At 36.7% G+C, this 14,725-nt stretch overlaps 1 protein-coding gene across 1 annotated transcript in view; it reads left to right on the top strand.

Annotated features, from left to right (window-relative positions):
* Positions 1-8,197: 8,197 nt before the first annotated feature.
* Positions 8,198-14,725, top strand: part of LOC150100267 (relaxin receptor 2-like) — a 94,001-nt gene continuing 87,473 nt past the window's right edge. The window contains exon 1 of the mRNA XM_090402449.1: positions 8,198-9,782. The gene's annotated coding sequence lies outside the window, so the exon portion shown is untranslated. The remainder of the gene's footprint in view (positions 9,783-14,725) is intronic.

The raw sequence follows: 14,725 nt of genomic DNA, 5'->3' as shown, positions 1-14,725 counted from the left end.
CGAACTTCAATACCTGTTATCTTAGGTTCTTGGTTTGCGGATTGGTCCGGACGTTGTGGCTTAGATAGTTTTTGATGTATACGGCTATACGTCTTCCACTGGTGGTGAGTGTGTCTGTTTTGTACAATATCTAACTCCGTAATTTAGGGTTATTAGCTGGCCTGAAAAGTGCTTCATTATATCAGGATTGTATCTATGAGTGAACTCTTGCAGTTCCTGGATTTTGTTGATCAGTCCATTTTCGTTCCACGCAGTTATGATAAGGGAGTTAGGCTTATATTTCCTTTTATTCATGATTGAGGGCTGTCAGAATTGAATGGGTTCCTTGCAGGAATTTCTTCGTGGAGGATGGCGTAGGATTCGTTTTGCTGAATTCCTGAAGCATGGTAGCTGGTGAGGCAGTTAGTACTGATGTTAGGTTGGGGCTTGTGAGTTCGTTGGAGGAAGTATCTATCCTTGGCTCGTGCAGCCTTGGCGTATGTTTTGGTCCTGGGTTTCAGGTTGTTTTCCTTCCTGAGTTGTCAAAGGGGAGGTTGTTTGGATTGGATGGCGATCTGCACGTTTGCCTGAAGTGTCACTGCTGGGCGGCTTCTGTTGACCAGCAGTTCTTTGGGTGTGCTACACACCCTTTATAGTTGGCGGGATGGTAACCTCCGCAGTTTGCGCACTTAGCCGGCGTAGATCTTGGCTTGTTGCATGTGATGGTCTGGTTGCCTTCGCCGCATTTTAAGCACCTGAAGTTGTCCCGGCATAGTTTTTGGGCGAGTCCAAACCGCTGACTGCACCTAGTGTGAAGATAGTTGATTAAAGTGGGAAAATTATTGGTGTTTAAAAATATTTATTGAAACTTTGTTTATCTAAAATAGATTTCAAAACTATTAATAGTTCATTGAATTAAAATTATTTGCTATTTATTATATATATCAATAATCCACAGGTTTTGATGTGATTGTAAACACAAATATAAATAGATGAATTCGCCATGATATGGGAAAAAATAAATAAATCATGCATAAATATACAACCAAATCAATTGAATTTAGCTTAAGTAGTGCTCACATAATTTTGTTTTGCATAATTTTCCATTAAAATCGTTCATCTGAAAACAAATTAATAGCGATTGTAAATATTATTCAGCCTCGTAGTCCAGAAGGCACTGGTATCATTTTCAATCCCATTTTGCTCATAAAAAGACGATTTAGTTAGAGGGAGAAAAAGAATACTGTGATCATTTCAAAGCTAATTCTGTCTTGAATCCAAGACAATTGCCCGAGTTCGGGGAGTAAATACTCAGAATTCTACCTTCATGTGAGACTGGTTAATTCACGGTAGGATGGGAAAAAAAAACTTAAATGCTTCACTTCTGCAATCCTGAGATAATGAGACTAATATGAAATAAAGATAAACACAATATCGGAATACCTGTTTGTTGCTAACAAACTAGGAACAGTGAACACAGTTATTCTACTTACTTTACGGCAAGAGAACTGGTTGTTGTTGTTGTTCATTACTTTTAACGACGTATTTAGGGGGATTCGTTATCTGAAAACGCACAATAACAAATGCCCGTTTTCAGATAACTTTGGCGTGTTCTAAACAACTAAAAAAAAAAAAAATGCATACAAATAAAACAATTTCTGTAATGAGAAAAAAAATCCGTGAATTTTCGAAATGGAAAAAAAAAAAGAAAAAAAAATGTTAAGTTTGAATCACCGTTAATGGAAACACTTCCAAACCTCTTGCTATTTACTAATGGAGAGAGCTTTTTCTTCTTACACCTTCATAAAAAATAAGTACCGCAACAAGCTTAATGCAAGTCCCGACTTACAACTGTATCTTGCAACTTTTGAGCCTGATTTCAAGAAACTTAGTGCATCAAAGCAAACTCAACGATCTCGCCAACAATGTTTCAATCGGCTAGTGATCTGTGTACCAATTATTACAGACTTTTCAGATAACACAAATATTTATTATTAATAAAAATAAATCAAAAGTTTGTTAAATACTTGATCGTCATTATCAATAACATGAAGCTATACTTAATTCTGTTTTGCGAATACTGTAAAATTAAATCTGTGGTTTGTACTTTTAGAGTAGCAATTTTCCTTTCCCACCTCATTTCCACTATTTTACATTAAGATAGGCACTGAACAAAAAGTGTCAGGATTAGAAACAGCTATTTTAAAAACAATTTATAGAAATGGGTTTAAAGGGGGTACGCAAGTGGAAAAAGGTCGGAAACCACTGGTCTATACTATGGAGGCCCCCAAGTATTCGTGTAGAGCACACTATACGAGACTATTCTGTGTTTTGTAGTTCAGATCTGATAGGATAATATAATGTATCCCACATACACATGCCGGCCAATGAATTAGAATCCAGTGGCTTCCGTATAGGCATGCGACTGCCAATGCCAGCCCTCTTCAATTCCCTGCACTTAGTTCGGTGCGATATGGGTCGGGAACAGCCTTCATTAAATGCTTCGGTCAATTGCTGCAACAGGGAAGTCTGCTTATCCGTAGAAGCCTTCTCAGGCGACGGAGATCTCGTTCGTGACCGCAGGATGTTAAGACCAAAGTTACGCCTCTTAGATAAGCAATGTGGATTATTTTTCCACTGATTAAACACCCGGAATATCTCACCTTTTGAGAAACCAGTCAGCTCTGCTGTTTTCAAAATTGTGGCTCAAATCAGACGGGTACCCACAATAAGTCACCTTTTATCGAACTCCGAAAGATCCCTTTTTTTTTCCACATTGTAATCAACACTGTTGACGATTACTGACCAGCAGCATTCTTCAACAGTTGCCTAGAACACGTGTTGATGCACGTGACCAAATATTTTGCATATACTGCGTAAGTGACGTCTACGTACATCTGCATGAAGGTTTCTAATTCAGTAGCCGGTATGTGTACAGTGTTTCATGTCCATAGTCAGGCTTAGTTCCTCGTAAGAACAATCCAACTTCCTCCGTCCAAAGGTAAGAAAAAAATTTGCTGCACATTGAAAGCTTTTCAGTTATCTTTATAGCCCAAATGAAATTAAATCGTAGCCAAATAAACCCTACTACGCTGAGCTGGAAACTTTTTCACGTGGTGTTGGGGATATTTAACTGGGGAAAGCAGCTTATATTTCAAAAATAATGCGGCAACCAACATATTTCAAAATCATTAGCTATCTGCAACACTTGAAGCGATACAAGAGAGCCTTTATTGCTATTTCTTACTCACTTTTTATGATAATTATCCATAAAGTGGAATAAACGAACAACTGTCCACATTTCTCACTGACAGATGAGCCTCCGTAGCTCAGTCGGTATAGACGAAGCCCGATTCCCGTCCATGACGTGGGGAACCTTTATCTGGTCTCTTTCGACTAAAAGTGAGCTCCCGGTCTCATACGGGGTGGAGGGTTTTTCTCCCAGAAACTCGGGTTTTTCGTCCCTCAGAACAGACAAACTGGCCCGTGAACACACACACGGATCTACGGTCATAAAATACTTAATCCCTCATTACGAGGACTCAACCCTTCCTAAGGCACGAGAGAGTAAAGGGGGGAATCCCCGCACGAATAAATAAAAAAACTGACAGATATTGGCTCTATTATTAGTTAGTACAAAAATTCTTAGTCAACACATAATATGCCGTAAAACGATCCCCAAATGAAAGCTGCACAAAAGAATGCACAACACAATGGGCCAATTAAAATGCTGACATTGCTTGCTATTAGAAGCAGTATACAATAAACGCCATCTAAGCAAGTTTCCATTTTCTATGCAAACTTAGATTGAAGTTCGTATATAATGCAAGACTTAAATGATCGGTTTACAGTTGAATAAGTAAGGATTCCTTTTTGCCAAGAGCCATCAAGCAGTTGCGCAGAACACTTTCTGTACGCAAAGCATACGTCTTTTAAACATTCGGTGTGATTTTGATCAGCTTCGCTAGTACAGAATGCTTGAAAATGATGAATTTATTTATTATATGATTTATCACAGACGACATTGTTTTACTTTCACGCGATGTAATCCAACACATGATGCCACTGTTAAAAGCAACAGAACATAACAAAATTTGAGTGAAGTTTTCGTCAGCAGGTTGCTGTTATTTCAACAAAATGCAAGTACTTTGAGATGAGACGAGTGATTTATCCTCATTCTAACACGTGGATGTCAATTAATGCAACGCATGAAGTAACTGGAAAGACATTGGAGACAATCATATGCATTTCATCTACCAATCACGATGACGTCACCTCTTCAAAAACAGCAAGACGCCAGCCAGGAAGTGTACGAAGGGATGATTAAGTAGGTATAATGTTTGTTTTTAATCACCTGTAAACACAGCTTTTAAAATGACGTAGCAAACATTCGAATTTTCTCTTAATTCAGAAATAAACAGTTGGATTGAACGTTGAATAAAGCAAGTGAACGGAGAGAGAATTTTGAATTCTGGATGGATAAAAAAAGTCGGGATAAATTTTGAAATAATATTGCTTATAGTGATCGCATTATTTGCCATAACAGTGTAGTGCACTTCTGATTTATTATTATTATTATTGCAGTGAGCGAAATACACCCTTTGTCCAAAAAGAAACTGAACTTTTCGAAAATAGAAGAAACTAGTGGCGCCACCTGTTGTATCTTTTTGTTGTCGAAAGCGGCAACCTTCATTAGTGTTGCGTCAACTGTTTGTGACATTTGTTCCATTAGAAGCCGAGTTATAGTGCCAAGAGTGACAGTGTGTTTTGACGAACGGTCGGTTGTCACGATATTCATGCCGTACGCGACGAATTCTCGCTATCAATCGCTTCAAAACTTCGGCATAAAACTCACCATTGACTGTTTGGCCAGGCGGAACGAATTCTTTGTGGATAATATCCTTGGAATCGTAGAAACAAATCAGCATTGTCTTTATCTTTGACTTCTCCAAGCGACTTTTTTTCGGTCGGATGCCCCTCTTCTTGGGGTCTCCACTCAGCACTCTGGCGCTTTGTTTCGGGCTCATACTCAAAACACCACGTTTCGTCACCAGTAACGATCGTTTCATGGAAATTTCAGTCCTTACGAGCTGTTTTAATGAGGTCCTTGCAGTGTCCAATTCGATACATTTTTTGGTCGTCGGTCGACTTGTGGGGAACAAATCGCGAATTCAATTTACAAAGGCCCAAACTCTCGGTCAAAATGTTGGGCACAGTTGATTTTGGAATCCCCAATTCATCTTCAATCAATCTCACGGACGTTTTGGATGTCAACTTCGCTCAGTCAAGTTTTTGGACGGCCTGGCTTTTCGTCGTCCTCAAGCGTCTCACGACCACTTTGAAATCGCTTAAACACTCGTAAACTTGAGTACGAGATAAGCATTCATCACCGTATGCTTTTTTGAAGCATTTGATGCGTTTCTGTAAAACTTTTACCAAGTTTAACAGAAAAGTCAATCGCAGCTCTGTTTGAAACTCATTTTCCGACCGTTCGCCAAAACACACTCACTCTTGGCACTATAACTCGGCTTCTAATGAAACAAATGTTATAAACAGTTGACACAATACTAATAAAGGTTGTCGCTTTCGACAACAAAAAGATACAACAGGTGGCGCCACTAGTTTCTTCTATTTTCGGAAAGTTCGGTTTCTTTTTCGACAGAGGGTGTATAACACGGAGTTTATATTAAATCCTGATCTCTTTTACATGTGTTTCAATAGGGAAGAATATCGCACTCCATTTTTAAAGATATAACACGATTACGAAATATAACTTAATATCAGAACAAAAAAAAATAAAAATAATAAAAAAATCAGCTAACGCCTTTTTATTCCCGTATATACAGGGAGTAGGCGAGGCTATTTTTAGCCCTATCTAAAATATCAGAATATAGTATTACATATTTGTGATTAAATCAGTTTCATAAAACAGTCCACAGTAACAACAGGTCATTAGACAAAATCTCTCCTACTATTTCAACATAGCAGAAGATAGAACTTTTTTTTTTTTTTTTTTTTTTTTTTTTTTTTTTTTTATGTTAGGCCCATACACAAGAGGTTGGCTGGTCAACCTATAGTACGTTAGTACCGTATATGGGTAGTGGGATGGGAAAGGAGAAACTTGTTGACCTTCGATTTAAAAGCCTGTATGTTGTATTCCTTGGGAAATACGTCAGGGGAAGACTGTTCCACAGTACTGCAGTAGCAGGGATGAAGGAGGAGGAGAAGAAACTTGTTCTGTGGGTTTCGAGGTGTACTGTAAAAGGATGTTGGGCGGCAGCTGTACGTGTTCCAGTGGGCTTGGTACAGGGTGGGGGGGATTATTGATGCCGTTTCAGATGAGCATTTTCCATGAAAATATTTGTAGAATATACAAATTGCAGAGACTAAACGTCTATGTGAAAGTGGGGGGGGGGGAGGGGAGCGAGTCGGTAAGAGGTGGATCATTTATCAGTCTAATTGCTCTCCTCTGTATTGAGTCAAGCATTTTGAGGGAGCTTTTAGGAGCCCCACTCCAAATGTGAGAACAGTATTCGATAGCTGGCGGATTTGTGGGTTGTATAAGGTTAACAGCTGTTTAGAGGTGAAGTAGCGTCTTGAGCGAAAGAGAAAGCCTAGTTTTTTGGAAGCTGAGGATGCAATGGTTGTGATGTGTTTATGCCAGGAGAGGCATGATGTCAAGGTAATTCCGAGGAGAGAAATCTCATCTTGTCTGGGAATTTGAGTGTTATCAAAAATAATATGGGGAGAAAACGGTTCTTTTTTTTTGTGAGAAATAAGACAGAACTGGGTTTTACTAGCGTTGAAGTTGACAAGGCTGCCTGAGCCCCATCGGAGGATGGCTTGGAGGTCGGAATTAAGGGCAATGGTGGTTGATGTTCTGTGGGTTGAAGTGAGTTGTGTAGGGTAGGGTTTGTCAAATGAAAGGGAGGAGTGTAATGTGAGAACTGCTGTTCTATGAACGAAATAATTCAGCCAAAGACCTTTTCCGAAGTTTTTCTGTTCAGGGCTCAAAATACACTCTTAAATTTAAAAAAAAATAATAATAAATTAAGAATTTTAATTAAATAGATTAACAGATATTAATTAATGCGATTAAAATATATTCATTAATGACTCGTTATAATTTCACACTATAACTTTATTCATATACCTCAAAAATAAATAAAATTAGTCAAAGATTTGATAATATTCTGCATCGCAGCTGTTGTAGTATAGTAAGTGATTACGTGAACCAGATCGGACAGAGAGAGAGAGAGAGAGAGAGCGAGGGGAAACTAACCAATCAAAATCAACTGAAATTAAGCAACCCCGAAAGGATATGGATCTCGATGTCAAGGAACATCATTTATTTTGGAGCCTCTGTAGCTGAGTCAATTTCACTGATGCCCTTTGGTTTGAAAACAATTGGGTTCGAGTCCAGTCTACGACGAGAAAAACGTTTATCAGAGCTTTTCATCTGAAGGTGAATTAGCCGATCTCATATGGAGGCGGCAAGAGCTTTCTCTCCTGGGAACTCGAGTTTTTCATCCCGTAATACAGGCAAACCGACCACTAGAACACACGCACGCAATAAAATACAGATGGGATCGAATTCTGAATTATCAGAGAAATTCATTTCCATACATATATAGATACACTACTAATAAATATTTGAATGAATAACATTTAAATTGAAATTGGAAAAAAATCATCAAAGTATAGATCATTTAGGTTTAGAATAGCTTTTTGAAGATTATGTTTAGAAAGTAGCTGTGCGTACTGGCAGGGCCGACGGAAGCGGGCATGCGGTGCACGCGGGCGGCGCTACGAAGGGGGCGCCGGGGAAAGGGTCATAAGTTCATTTTTAAGAAACAAAATTTTTATCATAAAAACAAAAAAATTCTTAGAATGATCAATATTAAAATAAATAAGGCCGGATACACCGAATAAAATTTTTTAAAAAATTGTATATTGTCGGCTGTTTACAATTTTGCAGCTAGAGCAGGCTAATGCTTGCCTCCAGAATCTAAAGTGAAACGGTGAACGGTTTTTATGCGCAGAAACGAATTTTCGTACAAAACATTTGTTGCTACGTAACCAGTAACCAGTCATATGGTACTGTAAAAACTCGATTGTAGCTTAAATATTCCAAAGCACATTACATTCGATTGTTTACTTAGGTTAAGTCCCATGTGAATATTGTAAAAATAAACTTTGTTTGTCTGTATAGTTTGTTTTAGATGTTATTGTAAATAACACTCTGGAAGTTAACTCTATATACTTCTTTAATAAGAATACGTTAGAGTGTTAAAAACAAAGGCAATGTTTATATCGCCGGAGCTGCATGTAATAGATCTACATGGCGGCATTAGAAAGATTGTTATTAAAATTTGTTTGTATGAGAAAGGCTTGCAGGCTCTAAGTGCAAACATCTCTGAAGTCAGTCAGAAAGGTTTAAACAACTTTCCGATGGCCGGCAACTTAGAATCAAAAGAAAGCGGAGGAGAACAAAAGGCGTGCCGAACTTGAAACTTAAGATGAAAGAATCACACTGATTCTTTGGGGGTTGCCAAACTTCATGCAAGGTCTCAGAGGAGGTATAATAAAAAGGGACTGAAGCAAACAGAAGGGGCTGCACGGATCCAGAGATTGCTGCAGAAGTAGAGGGGGGGGGGCCTGGTTCCAGAAACGTCCACAGAGAGACAGGAGAGGCTGCCCGGTTCCAGACGCTGTCAAAGAGGAGGCAGCTCGGTTCCAGACATTGCTAAAGCTTCCCGGTCCCAGACGTTGCCGAAGAGAGACAGAGCTGCTCGGTTCCAGACATCGTCAGAGAGCATCCCAGATCCAGACGTTGGTTGAGAGAGGAGTTTTCTGCTTCCACAAAGGAGCTTCTCGGTTCGAGATGTCGCTAGAGAGAAACGACTTCTAGGCTACAGACAGGGCTTTCAAATTGCCGAAAGGAGAAGTCCCAAACGCCGTAGAAGAGAAAAGTTTCCAGTCCAGAGGGATCCTGATTGACAGTTGACAACAGTTTCATTTTTCTTGGAGGTGGTATTTTCAGTTTCTTAGAGGCGACAATTCAAGCTACTTGAGACGGCAGTCGTCCAGGCATTTTCGGCGAGCCCAAGTAGAGGAGAAAAGGCGAGCCAAATTTCCCGAAGTACCTTCGCTCGTAAGTTTTTCTTTTCGCCGTGGGAGAATAACATTTTTCCGGAACTGTACGAGTCCCGCTACATTCCCAATTGATATAGCCAACGCCAAAATTCCAGATGAAGATCTGAGATGAAAGAATTGCCATTGAACTTTTAGTGAAAGACTTTTGACTAATTGTGAGATACAGAGCCTTTGTAAGTTCAAAACGTTTATATAATTCCTCTTATAGTTGTATTAGAAAGACTTTTAAGATATATGTTTAATAAGGTTAAGAAGAGAATCAATTGGCATGTTAGAAGTTGATATCAAATTTGTAAAGATAACTTAAGAGAGAGATTAGGTAACCTCTTTGCAAGCTTGGAGTTTAATAAATAAAATTTGTAAAATGAGAGTAGATAACGTTTTGTATTAAAGAAAGTATTTTAAAGTTGAAGAAAAAAGATTCTAAATTTTGATAAAGAGTTTTTATAGAAGGACAGAGAAAGCAATCTCCCTAATGTTGAAATTCATGTACATTTCATAGTAATGTAAATAAATGTTATTTGACTTTCTTGTAAACATAGCACGCAATAATATAAACAAGAGAGATTTTGAGAGAGAGAAAGCGCCCACAGCTACATTAGAATAACGGAGAATAAAGTATAAAGTAAAGAAAAAAGACATCACAAGTAAGTAATAGAAATTACAAGTATACAAAGTTAAAATAATAATAAAATTTACAATGTCGCAGTAATGACAGGATAGCAACAGTAGATTTATAACAGTACGCATCTCAATAGGCTACTGACAGTAGCGCAGACCATTATTTCGTCTCTGTGTGGTGTTGTGTAATAATTTCTTGTGGTATAAAATAGAAATGGAATCAAAAATTAAAAAAAAAGTTATCCGGTGCACAAAATCGTAAGCGTCACATGCTGCGAAAGAAGCAGATATTAAGAAACAAACTGGAGCTCTTAATAAATTTGTTAAAATATTAAAATATTCTGGTGCTGATTGCAACCAACTCGATACATCAGCAATCAGAATTGACGAACCGTGCACATCAATCCAGTTTGAATGAAAGTAATATTGCAACTGTTGAACAAGACGCAGGATTTAAGTGAAAAACAGTTAGGAGAAGATTTAGTTGTAGTTGACCACGAAACTAACACATTGTTGGTCTCTGTAAATTTAGAAGATCCAGGTGAATGGGGAAATATTGATGAAAAATTACGAGTTGTTTTAATTGAAATGGGGCTTGTTCAAAAGAAAAATATAATATATCCCAAAGATACATATAGTCCTAAATTTGGCGACACGTATTATAATAGAAAAATGGAAAACGGTGAGCTTATGCCAAGAACATGGTTCATTTATTCCGAAACATTAAATTCTGTTTTTTGCTTTTGTTGCAAACTTTTCGTACCTACTGAATCAAGTAGTCTTGTAGAAGGTTATAACGATTGGAGAAATGTAAGTACAACTTTACATAGACATGAGACTAGTTTAACTCACATGAAAAATTTCTTAAATGGAAGGAAGTTGATAAAAATTTAAAAAACAAAACTACTATTGATTGCCAGACTCAAAGCATGTATGAAATGGAAAAGAAACATTGGACGAGTGTTTGAGAACGCTTGATTGAAATTATAAAATTCCTTGGTAGCCAAAATTTAGCTTTTCGCGGATCATCTGATAAATTATATGAAAGGAATAACGGCAATTTTTTAAAATTAGTCGAACTGTTTGCGAAGTTTGATCCCGTTATGGAAAATCATGTTGAAAGGGCCCTACAAGGAAACAATAGGGTACACTATTTGAGTAAAGACAGTCAAAATGAAATATTGGAAACTTTAAGTAATGCAATCAGGGATACAATTTTAGTATCAATTCGAAAATCTAAATATTATTCCATAATTTTAGACTGCACACCAGATGCAAGTAAAACAGAACAAATGACCATTATTATTTGCTTTGTTTCCTGTGACAATGAGATTGTCAAGATCAGGGAAAACCTTTTAGGTTTTGAAGATATATCAGATTCCACAGGACGTGGTTTATGTGCAACAATAATGGAACAACTGGAAAAATGGAACATTCCCATTGAAGACATGCGAGGTCAAGGGTATGAAAATGGGGCAAATATGAAAGCGGGGAAAATAACGGGCTCCAAAATTTGCTTTTGAACAAAAATCCTCGAGCTTTTTACGTGCCATGTGCTGCTCATACTCTAAATTTAATCATTAACGATGCATCCAAAGTGAATGCAGATACAATTAGTTTCTTTGCAATTATTCAAGAAATATACAATTTCTTTTCATTCTCTTACAAACGTTGGGCAATCCTTTTAAAGTTCGTAAAAAATTAACATTGAAACAGTCATCAGAAACGCGATGGGAAAGTAAAATTAATGCAATCCGCCCTCTGCGATATCACTTAGGAGAAATTTACGATGCACTTTTTGAAATTTTAAATAATGAAAATTTTAATAAAGAAACTCAGCATGAAGCACAAACACTATGTGCTAAAATGAAGACTACAAATTTATTTGTTCTCTTTTAATTTGGCATGATTTACTTAACAGAATAAAGCCTGTGAGTAAAAATGCTTCAAGACAAAAATATGAACATTACACTTGCTTTAGAATCTATGGAAAACTTAAAAATATTCTTACAAGAGTATCGATCAGATACAAATTTTAAAGTTCTAAAAACGCAAAAGAACTGAGTGAAGAGGTGAATAGAGAACAAGAATTTAAAACTTAATAATTTAAGAATTTAAAATTTAGTACTTATATTAATATATGGAAGTTCGACGACGAAAGAAGACATGACAATTTGACTACGAGCTCACGACGAAACGCCACAATCGCCAGAAGATAAATTTAGAGGAAATGTGTTTTATACACCTCTAGATGTTGCGATGTGTTCGTTAATAGAACGTTTTGAACAACAACTAAAAACATACTATGATAATTTCAATTTCTTGTATAGATTACTACAAATTAATAACGAAGATTTACGAAAAAATTGTGACGATTTAGAGATTCTCTTGATGGACGGCGACGATAAAGACGTAAATGCAATAGAACTATATGACGAGTTATGTACTTTCCGGGATATTTTTCGGAAGGATAATTTAAATATTCAAAACCCTTTCGATATTCTTAATTTTATTGTGTCCAATAATTTATCTTTCCCTAACTTTGCAATTGCTTTAAGAATACCATTAACCTTACCTGTTAGTGTAGCGAGCGGACGTTCCTTTTCCAAGTTGAATTTGATTAAAACTACTTAAGAACAAGTATGTCACAAAAAAGGCTCGTTAGTTTGGCGTTAATAGCTATTGAAAATGATACATGTGCGGAATTAGACGTTAAGACCATTATTTCTAATTTGGTGAATATGAAATCAACAACCCTAAAATTTTAATAAAAAAAATTTCAAGTATATTTATGTAATTTATTTATTTTCTGTTATTCTGTAAAGATTTTATTTTTTGAATACTTATATTAATAAAATGTTCTAATTATTATTTCTGAATTCTTTTCTTATTTTCTCATCTATCTTGAGTTTCTTGTATTTTCCTAAAAGATAGTTCCACTTATAAAAATTATTAAAAAAATTGTACAACTTACTAACAATTTAGTAAAATGCAAGAATTTTTTAAACTTTAGTTCAAATAAATTTTAACTTTAATTAAAATTCATTTTAATTTTGTTAGCGATTCGGGTCGGTGAGAAGGCTATAATCCCTGTATCATTATATTCAACGATTAAAGTGAAGTGGCTTCATCAAAATTTGCTTTAACTTTTGAGGATTTTTTTGATATTCGGGTTTTTAACGATTATCCTGCCTAGTCAATACCCCCGGTTCGTTACATTTAGCGAACCAACGTGTGGCTGTTTTCTGTCAAAATTTATTTAAGAAATTTCAAATAATTTAAATTTATATTATCGTAAAAGAACCACACACGCCTGGATCGTTACAGGGGTGCTTAGATAGACAATGCATGCGGGCGACAAAGATCCTAGCGCCGGCTCTGCGTGCTGGTAATAGGAACGAACTTTCAAAGCGATTGTCTTTCAAAACAATTCTGCACTCAGTTAAGGGGATAAAAATCCCTTATTGTTTTTCAGCCAGTAAGCGAAACTAAGATCGAAAACTACGATCTGAACGTTTCATGCCGACGAACTGTCAGCGTATCCAAGCGTAAGTGACCACTTGGTAGTGCCACACCACGGCAACTCGTTGCAAAGGTGGAGCAAGCTCCCTCACTGTTCTTGATATTTTCTCATAATGCAAAAATTCACAGCTCTTAGGAGATGTAGTACTGTTTTACATTATGAGGAGAGGTCACTACCCAGACCGGTTTCAACCTTTTTTGAGGTCTCATCAGTGAGTAGCTAGACCTAGATGATATCAAAGTTTAAGTGAAAAGAACTTACATACTTTTGCTATACGATTGCCAAAAAAGTGTGTCACTATATTATATTATAACATAGTATAACTAAGATGAAAAGCCAAACGGCTATTTTTTCTGGCGAGGTTGATCAGTTAAGGGGATAAAAATCCCTTATTATGAGAAAATATCAAGAACAGTGAGGAGAACTTGCTCCACCTTTGCAACGAGTTGCCGTGGTGTGGCACTACCAAGTGGTCACTTACGCTTGGATACGCTGACAGTTCGTCGGCATGAAACGTTCAGATCGTAGTTTTCGATCTTAGTTTCGCTTACTGGCTGAAAAACAATAAGGGATTTTTATCCCCTTAACTGATCAACCTCGCCAGAAAAAATAGCCGTTTGGCTTTTCAATTCTGCACTTTTTTGCGTGTGCATAGTGCTGCCATCTTTTGAAGAAATGTTTAAATTCTACGCATTGGACACACATAAAAGAATGAATTGAGTAAGTATACCAAGAAATGAAGATTGAGAGAGAAAGACGGCGATGGAAATTACGGGAAAAAAGTGAAGAGATTTAGAAAAGATTAAAAGAGAATTTAGAAAAGATTAAAAGAGAATTTAGAAAATAGAAACTTGAGTTGGGTTAGAGTTCACGAAGAAGGAATATGCTAGACGGAAAGAGATGAAGAGCTTCGATTCGCTCTACCTGACAGATTTTCTGTAAAAGCAGATGCGATAAGTGCTGCCATCTACCGATTACCAAATGAATTCACGAGGGATAATATTCTAACTGCGTTGTACTATAGACGCAATGGCATATCTAGGATCCTCTTGGACCAGACCTAAACATTGCTTTCGCAAGTGAAAAAAAAAAAAAAAAAAAAAATCTTCCTCCCGTTTAAACTTCGAAGACTCAGACACGAATTCGTTAGAACAGAAGTATACCTACGTGTGTCTCATTTCCATACGTTATAGCAACCGGTAGCTCTTTGTATACGTGTCATGTCCAACAGCATGTTATCTTTTCATGTTTTTTTGTAATCAAAAATGAAATATATATATAACAATGATAGTGTGACTGCAATTAAAATTAGTTTCAATAAAAATAAAAATGAAAATAACCAATAAAATATACAAAAAATGCAAAATTCTTAAACAAGCAAAAAAATGAAATATATATATAACAATGATAATGTGACTGCAATTAAAATTAGTTTCAATAAAATGT

The sequence above is a fragment of the Typopeltis vanoorti genome, chromosome 13, assembly GCF_054136105.1.
Source record: "Typopeltis vanoorti isolate ZY-2024b chromosome 13, IOZ_Tvanoo_1.0, whole genome shotgun sequence".
NCBI lineage: Eukaryota > Metazoa > Arthropoda > Arachnida > Uropygi > Thelyphonidae > Typopeltis > Typopeltis vanoorti.
Note: the sequence above shows the minus strand (reverse complement) of the source record. Positions and strands in the feature narration are given on the sequence as shown.